General features: G+C 49.4%; 1 pseudogene; it reads right to left on the reverse strand.

Moving 5' to 3' along the window:
• Positions 1 to 3,564: 3,564 nt before the first annotated feature.
• On the reverse strand, positions 3,565 to 5,950 carry LOC123057176 (polygalacturonase inhibitor-like; annotated as a pseudogene).
• Between the last annotated feature and the right edge of the window lie 9,779 nt (positions 5,951 to 15,729).

Genomic DNA, 15,729 nt, shown 5'->3' on the forward strand with positions numbered 1-15,729 from the left:
GGCCGGTCGACGTGACCAATCAAGTCGTCAGGAAGCTCGACGTACAGTTCAAGATCCTCGATCACTCTGTCTTCCAGTGCAGCAAGCTCTCCGGCAAACTCATCCGAGACATGCTCGCCGTTGCGGTGGCGCTGACCAACGAAAGCGAGTGCAAACTCCCCGCCGACGCTGCAGATTCAAGCCAAACGCCCGTTGACCTGGCCACGATGATCGTTGAGTCAATTGGCCGTGAGATCGACGAGATCGTCGCCGCCGGGAGCGTCGTCCCTGGCTACGACTTATACTTGGAGATACCCCAGGTCTGCATAACCCTGGTGTACGAGGCCAAGGCGCTGCTCCTCGCTTGCAAAGAAGCCGCCGCCGCGAAGACCGAGGCTGCCACCGGGGTCGTGGCACTCTGTGGCCGAAAGCGCCGCCGTGAGCCTGATGAGGTGTGCGCCATCTGTTTGTTGGACTTAGAGACCGAGGACGAGGAGAAGGTCCGGCTGCCATGCTCCCATGCCTTCCATACACCGTGCATCGAGCCGTGGTTCGACAAGGCGTCGACGTGCCCCACTTGCCGGCTTGACATTATGAAGTGCTTTAGCTTTGTCAGGTCAGCGCCTCTAGGGAATTCAAATATCTCCGAGCCGGCGATGAGCCATTCATGAATGACGTAGACGAAGCCGATATTTTTCTTTTCTACATATGGACGATGCATACAGCTACTTTATTAATTATTCTCACAAAACTTTACAAATCAATACAACAGTAAAACTAAAGCCGCCATCTAACCAACAAACTATTGCTACACCTATCCAGTTGATGAAGGGGCGCAGATAGCCTGGGCCTAATACCAAACAGACATCGCAGCCAAGCCTAACATCTAAGACCTGAGATCCCAGCCTAGCCACTTGCCGGATCTGGGGCACACACTGGTCCGGCGTGCTCTCAGAGGCCGCCGCCGCCAACTGCCACCGCTCCATCTTCAGAAATGTGCTGATGCATCAACCTTGCTCGATCCATCTATCGTCGACTCCACCACGGCTGGGCACCTCCTCCCTGCGCGCAAACAGCTGAACACGTCGCGGTCGCCACTGATACATCTCAGCGCCATGCTGCCAAGTATCAACAACCGACACAGCTTGAAGTCTTTGGAGGATATGTCATGTGTTGCACCTGTCGACCAGGCATGACCAAGCGTAGCACCTGTCGGTCAGGCATGACTTGACATCTCAACCGAAGCTCCGTGCAAGACGAAGTCGCTCCACCTCCTGCCTCTGACTTCCAGCGCTGCTCCACAAATGATGCTCCCAAGAAAGAAACGACACGGCAGTGCCGCCATCGTTCGATCTGGAACACCAGATCCTAGGGTTTCCCCGGAGCAACACGAGTAGGTCGACAGTAGTTACACGACGATGCCTTCATCAAGGTGACGGTGTAGAACGCCGCCATCTCCTGCCGTCGGCTCGGTTTTCACCGACAACCATGTCTCCCCAACTCGCAGCCAGGGGCGGAGCCAGAATTTTTTGTCATTGGGTTCACTCATAAACTCATTATAAAGATTTGGTATGCTATATTTAAGTGTAAAGTCTAATTTTACACAAGTTTAAGCAAGAGTATAGCACTAAAAATAACATACACATGCTATTACTTATCACAAATTGGGTTACATTGAAAGCTGAAGTGCAAGACATACCTGTTGGATGAAATTATAAATTGAGTTCCTTACATATTAAAAATAGAGTAATACCAAGAATACTTTGCAGCCCTGGTTGTAGCTTCTCATCTTCCTAAAAACATTAAAAAATGATAAGTTAGTTTGAGAAGTTTAAAAACAAGTATCATCATGCGAAAGAAGTTGTAAAGTCACTTAAATTTTAGAGTGTCCGCTTTCGATTTTCATCTACTTAAAAGGATCAAACACCAGATCATTACTAGTGGCAGAAAACATATCCTTCTCCGCATAGCAAATTAAACAATCACTGATGAGCCAATCATCAATTTTATTGTGCAATTTTTTTCTTCACAACATTCGTAGCTGAAAAGCATCCATCCACAGATGTTGTGACAACAAACAGTATTATTACTAGCTTTAGAAGTTGATAGCCCAGAGGAAAAGTAATATCTTATTTGTCCGCATCATTAGTTTGGACTAAATCTAAGTTTAGTATCTCCAATTTCTCTTTGTGGATAATCCAAATTAAGCGGTAACATTTGAAGCCCCTTATATAGTTATAAATATATCTCATCTAGTTCCTTAGAATTTCTCGTGTACTCAATTTTTTTCCTATAAATCAGATCATAAGGCAACTTGTCTTAATTAATTCCTCTTTGTATAGAATGCCTCACAAGACTACTTGGAGTCGTATTTGGTGCACTTTGCCTACCTCTAATGGATGACCTCAATCTAGTGATCAGTTTATATCTGAAAAATACTATCTTATGGCCTAGATCAATCAAAATACAGGGAATAGCAATTAGAAAACTACACCATGTTTAACGGAGAGGAGATCTGATGATGCGACTCAGTACCTTGAATTTTTGGTTTATATTAGGCGGCAAGGTTGCCGCCCAGACCCACCCTTGTCGGCGGGGCTCATCGCCGTTGCCGCCCAGACCTACCCTTGTCGGTGGGGCTCGTCGCCGGCTGAGGAGATTGGGAGAGAGTCCACGAAGCAAACGGCGAAAGGTCGTGGTGCTGGCGGCTGCCTGTGTACGCGTACATGTCTACAGGAAAATAGGAATACCTAGAAGGGTCACGAAGCCACGAACTTGCCTGGCAGGCTGTCACGGATGGAGTTCACTTTACGGGCTTTTGGGCTTCTTGCGTTGCATTGTAAGTTTAATGGGTTCAAGCCCTATTTTCCACTGGGTTCATGCAAGTACATATACGTATACATATACCCGGCCAGGAAAAGTCGTTGGGTTCAACTGAACCCAACGCTATTACGCTGGCTCCGCCCCTGCTCGCAGCCGGGACTAGATGATGGATCTCGAGATCCGATCACCAAGCTTCTGGCCGGCCACCGCCAACGAAGAAGATGACCACCATCACTGGCTACACCGGCTAGAACAGATCTGCCATGGGTGCCGCCAAGTAGTCCACCAAGCCCTCGGTGCCGTCGTCGATCTAGACATGCCGCCAAAGACCGCGTCGCGCCGCCGCCCGATCCAGGCCAGCCGCCGCAGCAGCCGCCCGTGACCCGAGGCAGCCGACCGCCGCCGCCATTGAAGCCAACGCCGTTGCTTCTAGATCGGCTGCACCTCCACGCATGTTGGGGTCCCGCCACCCCTGAGATGCGGGAGGGAGGAAGAGCCCCCGCCACCGCCGTCGGCCTCCGGGCGCAAGCCGGCGGCGTCCTCCGACGGTGGCGGGAGGAGGGGAGGAGGATGGGCTAGGCCCCGGCGGCGGCTAGGGTTGGGGAGCCCAAGTCGCCCGAGGCGGGGGCGACCCGAGGAGCCTCTGCCAACACGTTCATACTCCATAATGAACTAATTACCTCAAAGCAATGTATAGTATAGTTGCAGGTTTGGTTATTTCTCAAGAGAGCCATCTCTAGCTTGCCACTCGTAGTGCTAGTTTCAGTTCCTGGGTGACTGGCATGGATTCGGGAGCGGAGCACCGCAGAGACATCTGTTGTGCTCGAAGCTGTGGACATCGAACCTCGCCGCCACGCCGTCCGGCACCGCACCGCAGAGCCGGTTGTAGCTAACGTCGAAGACTGCAGGTCGGTCAGATTCGCCACCAGCGCCCCGCCGGGAGCGGCCGTACATCCTGTTGTGGCTGACGTCGAGCGAGGCCAGCCGGTCCGTCAGGTGCACCCGGGACATGTCGAAGCTGAACGCGTTGGGCCACAGGTTGACGCTGACCAGCTCCGTGCTCCCGGGGCCGGGGCCGAACAGCACCGAGGCGTCGCCGGTGAGCCGGTTGCACGACAGGTCGATCAGCACGAAGCGCACGGCCAAGAAGTCGGCCGGGATGCTGCCGGACAGGTTGTTGTGGGAGAGGTCGAGGAACGCCAGGTGCCCGGCGCTGCTGAAGAGCAGCGGCGGGACGCTGCCGACGTACGAGGCGGTTGTCGTTGAGGTAGATGCTGTTGAGGAGCGGGGCCGCGGAGAGCGACGGCGGGATGGAGCCCGTGAGCGAGTTGCCGGAAAGATCCAGCGACTGGAGCTCGGGGAGCGCGCCCAGGAAGGATGGCACGGGGCCCGAGATGCCGGTCTTCGAGATGGTGAGCTTGAGCAGCCCCGAGAGCCTGGCGAGCGCCGCGGGGATGGCGCCGGACACGCCGGGGAGCTTGTAAAGCTCGAGGCTCCGCAGGCAGGTGAGCCCCGCGATGGCGTGGCCGGGCACAGGGCCGGTGACGCCGTTCTCCTGCATGACGACGAGGCCGACGACGCGGCCCGTGGAGCCTTCGCAGTCGACGTTGGGCCAGGCACAACACGGGATGTCCGGCGTCCAGGACGCAAAGTAGGAGGCGTTATTGAAGGCTGCCTTCACGGCGACCAGCGCCGCTCTGTGGACGGCGTGGCATCTCCTCAGGGCGGCTGACGCTGAGATGGCGAGGAGGAGGAGGAGCAGGACGGCGAGTGCGTGGTGCTGTATGTTGTGTCATGCCATGTGTGTGTTATGTGTGACCACGGTCAAAATTAGTTTTACATTATAAATTTTCTTTATTTCCTTTCTGATGTGTCCTTCGGTTTTAAAAGTTTGTGATTTTTGAGACAGATCAACGGTGCAGATTAAAACTTATCTCTCCTTTAAAAGGGGCCATATGTATAACTTGTAGACCGTCACGGTGTAACATGGTCAGAAAGTTAACTCTGTTTATTTTGACCATTAAGTTGACCGTTATGACAGGTGGGGCCCACACGTCGGCATATCCTCCTCCTCTTTGTTTGTTTGGCATTTCAACAAACACCTTGTGTGCATCGGCCAGCACCACCGCGCCGATCGTATGGACGCCGGCGGGGACCTACTGGCTGCCTTCCATCGAGGTGAGGATGCTCCTCGACCTCGTGGGCTTCCCGAACTGCACCTTCACACGTTCATGGCGGTCGCGGCCAGGAACACAAGGTGCTTCATGAACTGCACGTTCAGCCAGGTAGCACCACAACAGATTCAGTCGATGAGCGCAGCGGCCCATGGCAAGTCCAGTCCGGCAAGTGCGGAAGCCCGCGACAAGTCTAGTTTGGATGGTCCAAAAATTCAGATTTAAAAAATGTTACCAAAATTATAAAAAATGCACATGAATTTAACAATATTGTGAACTTAAATGTCTTGCTAACATTTTTAGAAAAAACATAAATTTTTGAAAATATGTGTAAATTTTAAAAAATTTAAAAATAAAATTAGAAAAAATGGTCACGAATTTGAAATATATGTTGACAAATTTAAAATTGATCATGAACGTTGGGAAATGCAAATTAAAAAACACCAATAATAATATTAATAATAATAATAATAAAGATAAAATAGAAAACCATACCAAGAAGGATAAGAACCAGAGGAAACATAGCAGAAAAAAATAAAATAAAAACCCAAGAGAAAAGAAAACACTACTATCTACACTAGCGGGTGAACCTTCTTACTGGGCGGCCATCACGGATCCTGTGCAAAGAATAAATTCTAGCACCTTGTGTAGAATAGGAAATTTCTCCCAAGGGTAGTTCTCAAAACAAAAATGCTCCTGTGAGGAAAAGGAGGAAGCCCATGCCTATGATGACGGCCCATGTCGCCCAGTGCTAGAAAAACAAAAAACCCATGTCGCCCATGATGATGAGCGTGTTCTGCACGCAGCCGCCTCCAATCCAATCCGGTTCCTAGTCTGTGCAGCAGTGCCCGCGCTTTCATAAGAGACATACGCAGCCTCGCACGCACATCGTCAGTGCTGCCTCGTCCTCGACTGTTTCCTGTCCGCCGGTCCCCGTTGGCCCTGGCCGCTACAGGTACGGCAGCGGCGGCCATGGAAGCACTGTCGCCGTGGCCGCAGGCGGCGGCTGCGCCGGAGATCCGCTTTGGTTTCCATGGAGCACTGACCCTCAGCCTCGAGCTGAAGCCGAGCGACAAGTCGTGCACCATGCGCCTGCGTGGGGGCCTGGTCCTGTCCCATGCGCCGCGCAGGGCCGGGCCGGTCGACGTCGTGACCAATCAAGTCGTCAGGAAGCTCGACCTACAGCTCGAGATCACCGATCACGCCGTCTTCCAGTCTGGCAAGGACTGCAGCCAACTCATCGACGATATGCTCGCCACCGCGGTGAAAAGGGAGTACGACGACCTCCCCGCCAACGCTACGGATTCAATCCATATGCCCCTTGACCTAGCCACGATGATCGTTGAGTCGATTGGCCGCGGGATCGACGAGATCGTCGCCGCCGGGGGCGTCGTCCCTGGCTACGAATTAGATCTCGAGCTACCCCAGGCCTGTATAACCCTGGTCTACGAGCCCAGGGCGCTACTCCTCGCCTGCAAAGAAGCCGCCGCTGCGGAAACCAAGGCTCCCACCGGAGTTGTGGCACTCTGTGGCCGAAAGCGCCGCCGTGAGGCTGATGACCCGTGCGTCATCTGTTTATTGGACTTGGAGAGTGAGGAGGACGACGAGGAGCAGGTCCGGCTGCCGTGCTCCCATGCCATTCATACACCGTGCATCGAGCTGTGGTTCGACAGGGCGTCCACGTGCCCGACTTGCCGGCTTGACATTATGGAGTGCTTTAGCTTTGCCAGATCAGCGCCTCCAAGGAGTTCAGATATCTCCGATCGAGCCGGAGATGAACCATTCATAAATGACGTCCAGCCAGGTCAGCCCGTCCGTCAGGTGCACCCGGGACATGTCGAAGCTCAGCGCGTTGCGCCACAGGTTGACGCTGACCAGCTCCGTGCTCCCGGGGCCGAACAGCACCGAGGCGTCGACGGTGAGCCGGTTGCACGACAGGTCGATCAGCACGAAGCGCACGGCCAAGAAGTCGGCCGGGATGCTGCCGGACAGGTTGTTGTGGGAGAGGTCGAGGAACGCCAGGTGCCCGGCGCTGCTGAAGATCGAGCAGCGGCGGGACGCTGCCGACGTACGAGGCGGTTGTCGTTGAGATAGATGCCGTCGAGGCGCGGGGCCGCGGAGAACGACGGCGGGATGGAGCCCGCCCGTGAGCGAGTTGCCGGAGAGATCCAGCGACTGGAGCTCCGGGAGCGCGCAAGGAAGGATGACACGGGGCCCGAGACGCCGCTCTGCGAGATGGTGAGGTCGAGCAGCCCCGAGAGCCTGGCGAGCGCCGCGGGGATGGCGCCGGACACGCCGGGGAGCTTGTAAACCTCGAGGCTCCGCAGGCGGGTGAGCCCTGCGATGGCGTGGCCGGGCACGGGGCCGGCGACGCCATCGTCCAGCAGGATGTCAAGGCTGACGACGCGGCCCGTGGAGCCTTCGCAGTCGACGCCGGGCCAGGCACAGCACGGGATGTCCGGCGTCCAGGAAGCGAAGTAGGAGGCGTTGTTGAAGGCCGCCTTCACGGCGACCAGCGCCGCGCTGTCCACGGCGTGGCATCTCCTCGGGGCGGCTGACGCTGAGATGGCGAGGAGGAGGAGGAGCAGGACGGCGAGTGCGGGCAGGCTGCGCATGCTTTTTGTGTCCACCATGGCTGTACGAGTGCGTGGTGCTGTATGTTGTGTCTTGTGCCATGCCATGTGTGTGTTATATGTGGGCACGATTACATATTGCAAAGTTTTGGCGCCACTGGGTTGTTTGCAGTTGATTCACGACCAGTGCATGTGTGGTGCGCTGCGCATGTGTGTGATACAGCACCTTTGGATAGTTAGATTTGAAGTTCGAAGGTGTGTTTAGCTCTTATCTAGATGAGAAATAACTATGTCTCATCTGACTCCTACATTGTTGGATTTTAAATAAAGTTTCGTATTGATGATCGACTCTCAAATCCGTATCCGTGGACTGTTACCCCTCAGTCCGCAGGCAGATATTGTGTCCCGTATGAAAGGCAGCGTTGGAGACGCCCTTATCAGTTAAATGAAAAATGAAGATGGGGGCTGGGGATTGCAGATCGAGGGAACAATCACAATGTTCTGTACTGTCGTGAACTACGTTGCTCTGAGATTGCTTTGGGAGGGGCTAGATTCATGTTGCGAGCTCGGAGTTGGATCTTGGACCGAGCAATGCTAGACCTACGTACAAGTCCTATGTAATTAGCGCTACGTGCTGATGTGGCCCAAATTAGTTGGGCCAGGATTAGCGCCCGGGCCCCCACACGACTGAAATCAGGGGGCGAAGGAGAGGATTTAGGAAGGTTACGTAAGTTGCCTACGTAGGTTTACCTAGGTATAGCATTTTTGATCTTGGACCATTGTGGGGACGATTCTTTCTTTCGGTATGCAGGAAAAATAGTCGGAATGTCCAAGTACATGTGTGTATGCATTTTCTTTTGCAATTGATCTCCAAAGGGAATGGAATATAAGATAGGCAGCCTGAATTTATATCTTCATTTTTTTAGTTTATATACTTATCTTGTACTCTACATATTTGTGTGGGATTTTCAACCTAACGAGATCCCCTGTTTGACATTTCCCCAACTTCTTCCTTTTGGTTCTTGGGGTATATGACTGGTCCGGGAACAACCCATTGCCACCAGAACCATTGGGGCATATGGGATTTTCAACCTAAGAGCATCTCCAATAGCCACCCAACATGCGGCGCGCTAAAAATTGTAAGTGCATCTAGTGCCACCCCTAGTAGTTTTGGAGTATTGACGACAAACCTGGTTGAGGGACTAATGTGTTTGTGAGAATTGCAGAATAACACAGGTAGTAGTCCCTCATTGATTCGGTTTACCTACCGGAGATGACCCCTAAAAATGTATGAAGACATTGACGACAATGGTGGTATGAGAAGATATTCATATTGAAGACTATGACATGAGAAAACATTGAGTGAAGACTATGGAGCGCAAAGACATAGTCGTTTTGTTGTTTCCTTTTCTTCTTTGTTGAGTCATAGGAACCACCGTACTGTTAAGTGGGGTCCAAGTGAATAAAGTCAGAGTGACTGAAGTGATGCTCAACCAAAATCCTATGTCTTCAAGCGAAGACAATGAGAGCAAATTTTATTAAGAGACTGGATGAGTCAGCTTTGCTTGTAGCCCAAGTAAAGTTGCCGCGTGTGTTTGAAATCTGACCGTTGGAACACGTGTCAGTTCCTTAGTGACCCAGTGTTATTTTGGACATATCAGGTTGGGTTGCCTAGTGGCTATAAATAGCCCACCCCCTACACCATAAATTGGTGGCTGCTCAGAGTTAGTGCACGGCTTTTGTCGTATTGAGAGCAACCCACCTCGAAGCTTTTGAGAGAGAGAAATCCTTGTGAGGACAAAGCCCAAACACCCAGAGCCAAAGAGTTTTAGGCATCACTGAAGTCTTTCTGACTGCGTGACCTGAAGACTTATTACACTTGAGGACTGTGAATCCTCCAGCCGGTTAGGCGTCGCGTTCTGAGCATCCAAGAGTCATTGTGGATCGCCGGTGAACGAAGTCTGTGAAGGTTTGGAAGTCTACCTTGAAGACTTACCAGAGTAATTGGGCGAGGACTGTGTGTCCTTAGCTCAAAGAGAATAAGGTGAAGACACGGTCTTCTGAGTTGAATCTCAGCCTCCCTAACCAGACGTACAGTTGTCACAGTAACTGGAACTGGTCCAACAAATCATGTGTCCTCAACATGTGACTGGTTCTATCCTCTCCCTCTCTTTACTTAGAGTTTGTCTTCGTGAAGTCATTGCCTGTTTGCTTTACCTATTTGTCTTCACTGCTTGATTTCTATTACTGTTTGGCTTCATACTATCTTTCATTCTGATCTTTACTACCTAGCTGCTGATAGTCCTCGTGATTTCATTCATTACATATTTGACTATGGCTTGCTTAGTGTAGTCTATTTTCCGCTGCATTGCAATAGGTCCATTTCTATTGTTTGTCTTCGAAACTTTCATGTTTTGAAGACTTTCATAAAAATCGCCTATTCACCCCCCCCCTCCCTTTAGTCGATAACTAGCACTTTCAAAAACTACATTGCAGCGCGCCCATCGCCTGGTTTGGCGCTACGGGCAGCGCTGGCTGCAGCAGCCGCGCTAAAATGCAGCGCGCAAAAATATAACATGCGCGACTCTCGCGCAAACAATATATGCGCTCCAAACACAAGCGAAAAGATCAAACACAAACAAAATAAATCAACAATAATAAATAGTTCAATTTCGTTATTAAAACTCAAACAAATAGTTTATCGTTCAATACAACAAATAGTTCAACAATACAACAAATAGTTCAACAATACAACATCAAACGCACAAATCATGATGCTCTTTGTCGGCCATTCCAAGCCCACCACTCCTCAATGAGATCCTTCTGGAGATCATCATGCGCTGCGGGATTGCAAGTGCATCTAGTGCCACCCCTAGTTGGTTTTGGAGTATTGACGACAAACCTAGTTGAGGGACTAATGTGTTTGTGAGAATTGCAGGATAACACAGGTAGAAGTCCCTCATTGATTCGGTTTTCCTATCAGAGATGACCCCTAAAATGTATGAAGACATTGATGTCAAAGGTGGTATGTGAAGATATTCACATTGAAGACTATCACAAGAGAAGACATCGCATGAAGCCTATGGAGCTCGAAGACTCAGATCTTTCGTAGCTCTTTTTCTTCTTTATTGAGTCATAGGAACCACCGTACTATTAAGTGGGGCCCAAGAGAACCAGTCAGGATGACTGAAGTGATGCTTAACCAAAACCTATGTCTTCGAGTGAAGACTATGAAAGCAAATCTTGTCCAGAGTCGGACAAGTCAGCTTTGCTTGTAGCCCAAGTAAAGTAGTCGTGTGTGTTTGAAATCTGACCGTTGGAACACGTGTCAGTTCCTTAGTGACCCAGGGCCATTTTGGACAAATCAGGTCGGGTTACCTAGTGGGTATAAATAGCCCACCCCCTACAACCATAAACGGTTGGCTGCTCAGAGTTAGAGTACGGCTTTTGTCGTTTGAGAGCAACCCACCTCGAAGCCTTTGAGAGAGAATTCCTTGCGAGGATAAAGCCCTAACCACCCAGAGCCAAAGAGTGTTAGGCATCACTTAAGTCTTCTTGTCTGTGTGATCTGAAGACTTATTACACTTGAGGACTGTGAATCCTCCAGCCGGTTAGGCGTCGCGTTATGAGCATCCAAGAGCCATTGTGGATCGCCGGTGAACGAAGTCTGTGAAGGTTTGGGAGTCTACCTTGAAGACTTACCAGAGTGATTGGGCGAGGTCTGTGTGACCTTAGCTCAAGGGAAATACGGTGAGGACTGGGTGTCCTGAGCTGCGTGTTCAGGACTGGGTGTCCGGGACTGTGTGTCCTCAGGTTTAAATACCTAGCCGCCCTAACCAGACGTACAGTTGTCACAACAACTGGAACTGGTCCAACAAATCATTGTCTTCAACGAGTCACTGGTTTCATCCTTCCCTTCCCTTTACTTACTGTTGGTCCTTGTGAAGTCGCTGTATGATTGCATTATCCTTTGTCTTCATTGAGTGACTGCTTGATCTGATTGGCTTCATAATATCTTCCTACCTGATCCTCACTACCTAGCTGCTATTAGTCATTGTGCTTTCACTTCATTGAATACTTGACTATGGCTTGCCTAGTGTAGTCTACCTTCCGCTGCATGGTAATAGGTTTATTTCTATCGTTTGTCTTCGAAACTTCCACGTTTTGAAGACTTTCATAAAAATCACCTATTCACCCTCCTCTAGTCATATAACGCACTTTTAATTGGTATCAGAGAAAGGTACTCCCTTGTTCTGTGTGATTCGGTTTAACCACCTGGAGTTTTAGCTATGTCGACTGCAGGGATAATTAAAGTCTCCGCTGCGTGCCCCGTCTTCGATGGAACTGAATATCCCTACTAGAAGAATAAGATGCGCATGCATCTTGAAGCCATTGACGTCGACCTATGGTATGTCGTCAAGAACGGCGTTCCCAAGGCTGGAGAAGGTGTCACTGCTGCTGACGTCAAGAAGTTCATTCAACTGGACTCTACTGCCAAGAATATCATTTGTGGTCATCTGACCAAAGGACAGTATGGCCGCGTGAGTGCTTTGGAAACATCTAAACTAGTCTTGGACTGGCTCTCCAAGGTCAACGAAGGCGTCTCAACCCAGAGAGATCAGAGAATCAGTGTCCTTCGCAACCTCTTCAACCGCTTCAAGAGAAATGACAATGAGAATGTCCATCTCACATTTGATCGACTCACTGACATCACAAATGAGCTTCAAGCCCTCGGCGCTACTGAGATCATCAAGCATGAAGTCGTCAAGACACTCCTGAGATCACTTGACAGTTCGTTTGACACCCTATCCCTGATGATTCAAGAACGTCCTGATTTCAAGACACTCGATCCGTCTGACATACTTGAGAGGCTCAACACACATGAGTTTCATCTTTCTAAGAAAAGAGATATCTACGGTCCCAACTATGGGCAAACTCGTGCCTTGAAGGCAAAAGCTGTCTCCACATCTGAAGAAGAATCCGATAGCAGTACTGATGATCCTGAAGACATTGGAAAGGAGCTTGCTATGCTTGTGAAGAAGTTCCAAAAATTCACCAAGAAGAAAGGCTTCAGAAAGTCTTCACGGTCAAGCTCAAGGAATGATGAAGCTTCTGCTTATGACTACAAGAAAAGATCATGCCACAAGTGCAAGAAACCTGGCCACTACATCTCTGAGTGTCCGCGGTGGGACAATGAGAACAAGAAGAAAAAGAAGAGCAAGGAGTATGACTCTGACGACAAGAAGAAGAAGAAATACTCAAAGTCTTCTTCCAAGTCTTCCTCCAAGTCTTCATCACACAAGAAGAGCTCATCTGGCAAGGCACGTGCGTTTGTTGGCAAGGAAATGGATTCAGAGGAGTCTGCTTCTGAGGAGGCGGAGGTGGAGTCTGAGGAGGAGTCCGATTCTGGAGTTGCGAGTCTGGCTACAGCATACGTTGCCAAGTCCATCTTCAACACTGAAGACAACGACTTCATCACCGACACCGATGCAAATGACAAGGACTACTCCGCTCCTACCTACTGCTTCATGGCACGTGGTGCCAAGGTAAACACACGCACTACTCACTATCAAACATCTAGTGAAGATGACTCTGATTGTGATTCCAAACCCAGCTACAAAACACTTGCTAAAATTGCAACTGAACAACAGAAAGCTACGGAACATATTCAAAAACTGTTAGACAAAAGTGATGATCTGCTAGACGCTGAAATGACTCGATCTCAGTCCTTAATTGAAGACATAAAAAATCTTCATGTTAAGTATGAGGAACTTGAAAGTCGTCATGAAACGCTCTCAACAACTCATGAAAGGCTTTCCTATGATTATCTTCAAAGGAAGCAAGATCTTGAGAAATTGAGAGCGGCTCATGAAGATCTTCAAAAGGAAAATGAGTCACTTCGCGCCAAACAGATCAGTTCCGCTCAGGAAGGATTTGAACCACCATGTCTTAAATGCATTGAGCGTGATAATGCTACTTCTATTGCTGAATGTTCTACTGCTGCTACTGTTGCAACATCTTCAACTGTTGATGTGGGAACTAACCCCTCTGCTGAGGATACCACTGCTATTGCTGATGAGAATACTAGGTTGAAGACATTGCTTGAAACAGGGATGTACAAAAGTCTCAAAGGGTATCAGACACTATGTGATGTCCTCAAAAGGCAGATCTTGAACCGAAACCCTAGGAAAGAGGGTGTTGGGTTCGAAAGGAAAATGAATGCTGATGGCTCTTACTGGAAACCTGAGCAGTACCCCAAAACCACATGGGTTGCTGCAAAGGAACCTTCAGTGGATCCATCCACCCTATCTGGCTTCACTTGTGCTAATCCCATCGTTATTGATGAATCCTTTGATGCAAACTATAAACTGTTTAAGAATCAGAATGGTGAAGTGTTTGCCAGGTATATTGGTACTAACTGCAGGAATGGACCGCCTATGAATAAGATCTGGGTGCCGGAAAGGTGTTTGGAGAATCTTCCTGTGAATGTCATCATGACACCATAGGTGAAGAAGACAAACCCCAGACCAAAGGCTTCATATGGTCCAAAGGCTTCATACAGACAGAGGACTCACCGGAGTCCAACTAACGCAAATGTTTTGTAGGGAAGCCATACTCAGGCCTATGAATATGAGAGCGGTTCATCAAACCGCCATGTTCATAAGACCAAAAACTATTCTGCTTATTCTTATGAGTACTATTGTCCTCCTGCAAGACTTTTCGCTAGGGCTGCAAAGCCAAAGTTCTCAGATGCTGCACTTAGACTCATTGCTTCGAAGCCACCCTTGAAGATGTGGGTGGCTAAGAAAGCAACTCTCTTTTATAGGGAAAGGTCTCCAGACGAAAATCAAAATCGTCTGACGCTATTGCTGGGGACCTTAAACATCTTGTAGGGCGCAAGATCAAATGCCGAAATGGTCTTATTATGCACTTTGTTCCTGAGTCGCTTGCTACCTGCCCTATCAGCCCTAATCTTGATCTAAGCTTTAATAATCCACTGGTTCGTCAAATGTTTTTGCTTCACAATTCTCTTCGTGAAGCCTATCCCCCTAACTGCACTGTAGGGCACGACACCAGCAGCTCTAGAATGGATTATTGATAGTGGGTGTACCAATCACACGACTGGCAAGCGAAGCCTTCTCATGGACTCAACTTTACGTCCATCTGACAAAATTCACATCACATTTGCTGACACTGGTAAAAGCAAGGTATTGGGTCTAGGTAGAGTTGCAATCTCAAAGGATCAACACATGGATAAAGTCATGCTTGTTGAATCCCTTGGCTTCAACTTAATGTCTGTCTCAATGCTTTGCGATTTGAACATGATCGTAATGTTTGGAAAATATCGTTGCCTTGTTCTAATGGAATCTGACAAGTCTCTAGTGTTTGAAGGGTATCGGAAAGATGATTTGTACGTGGTAGATTTCTCAGCAGGACCACAGCTTGCCGTATGTCTTCTAGCAAAAGCTTCAGAATGCTGGCTCTGGCATCGGAGGCTAGGGCATGCTGGCATGAGGAACCTCCACACCCTTGCAAAGAAGAAGCATGTCATAGGCATCGAGGGCGTCAAGTTCAAGAAAGATCACTTATGCGGTGCCTGTGAAGCAGGAAAGATGACGAGGGCCAAACATCCTCGAAGACAATCATGACAACAACTCGACCCTTCGAACTGCTCCACATGGATCTTTTCGGTCCCACTCATTACTCAACTCTTACTACTACTGCTTGTCTCTATGGCTTTGTCATTGTTGATGATTATTCTAGATATACTTGGGTGCACATAATCCTCTACAAGACTGAAGTGCAGGATGTCTTCAGACGCTTCGTCAATCGAGCAATGAACAACTATGGCGCCAAGATAAAGCACATCAGAAGTGACAATGGCACTGAATTCAAGAACACTGGCCTTGATACATATCTTGATACTTTGGGCATCACACATGAATTCTCAGCTCCGTACACGCCACAGCAGAATGGCGTCGTCGAACGCAAGAACAGAACACTGATTGAGATGGCCCGAACGATGCTTGATGAATACAAGACTCCAAGAAAATTCTGGCCTGAAGCCATTGATACTGCATGCCATACAATCAACCGTGTTTATCTTCACAAGCTTCTGAACAAGACATCTTATGAGCTCCTCACTGGCAAGAAGCCAAACGTCAGTTTCTTCAGAGTAT

This window comes from Triticum aestivum, chromosome 3A (assembly GCF_018294505.1).
Source record: "Triticum aestivum cultivar Chinese Spring chromosome 3A, IWGSC CS RefSeq v2.1, whole genome shotgun sequence".
Classification (NCBI taxonomy): domain Eukaryota; kingdom Viridiplantae; phylum Streptophyta; class Magnoliopsida; order Poales; family Poaceae; genus Triticum; species Triticum aestivum.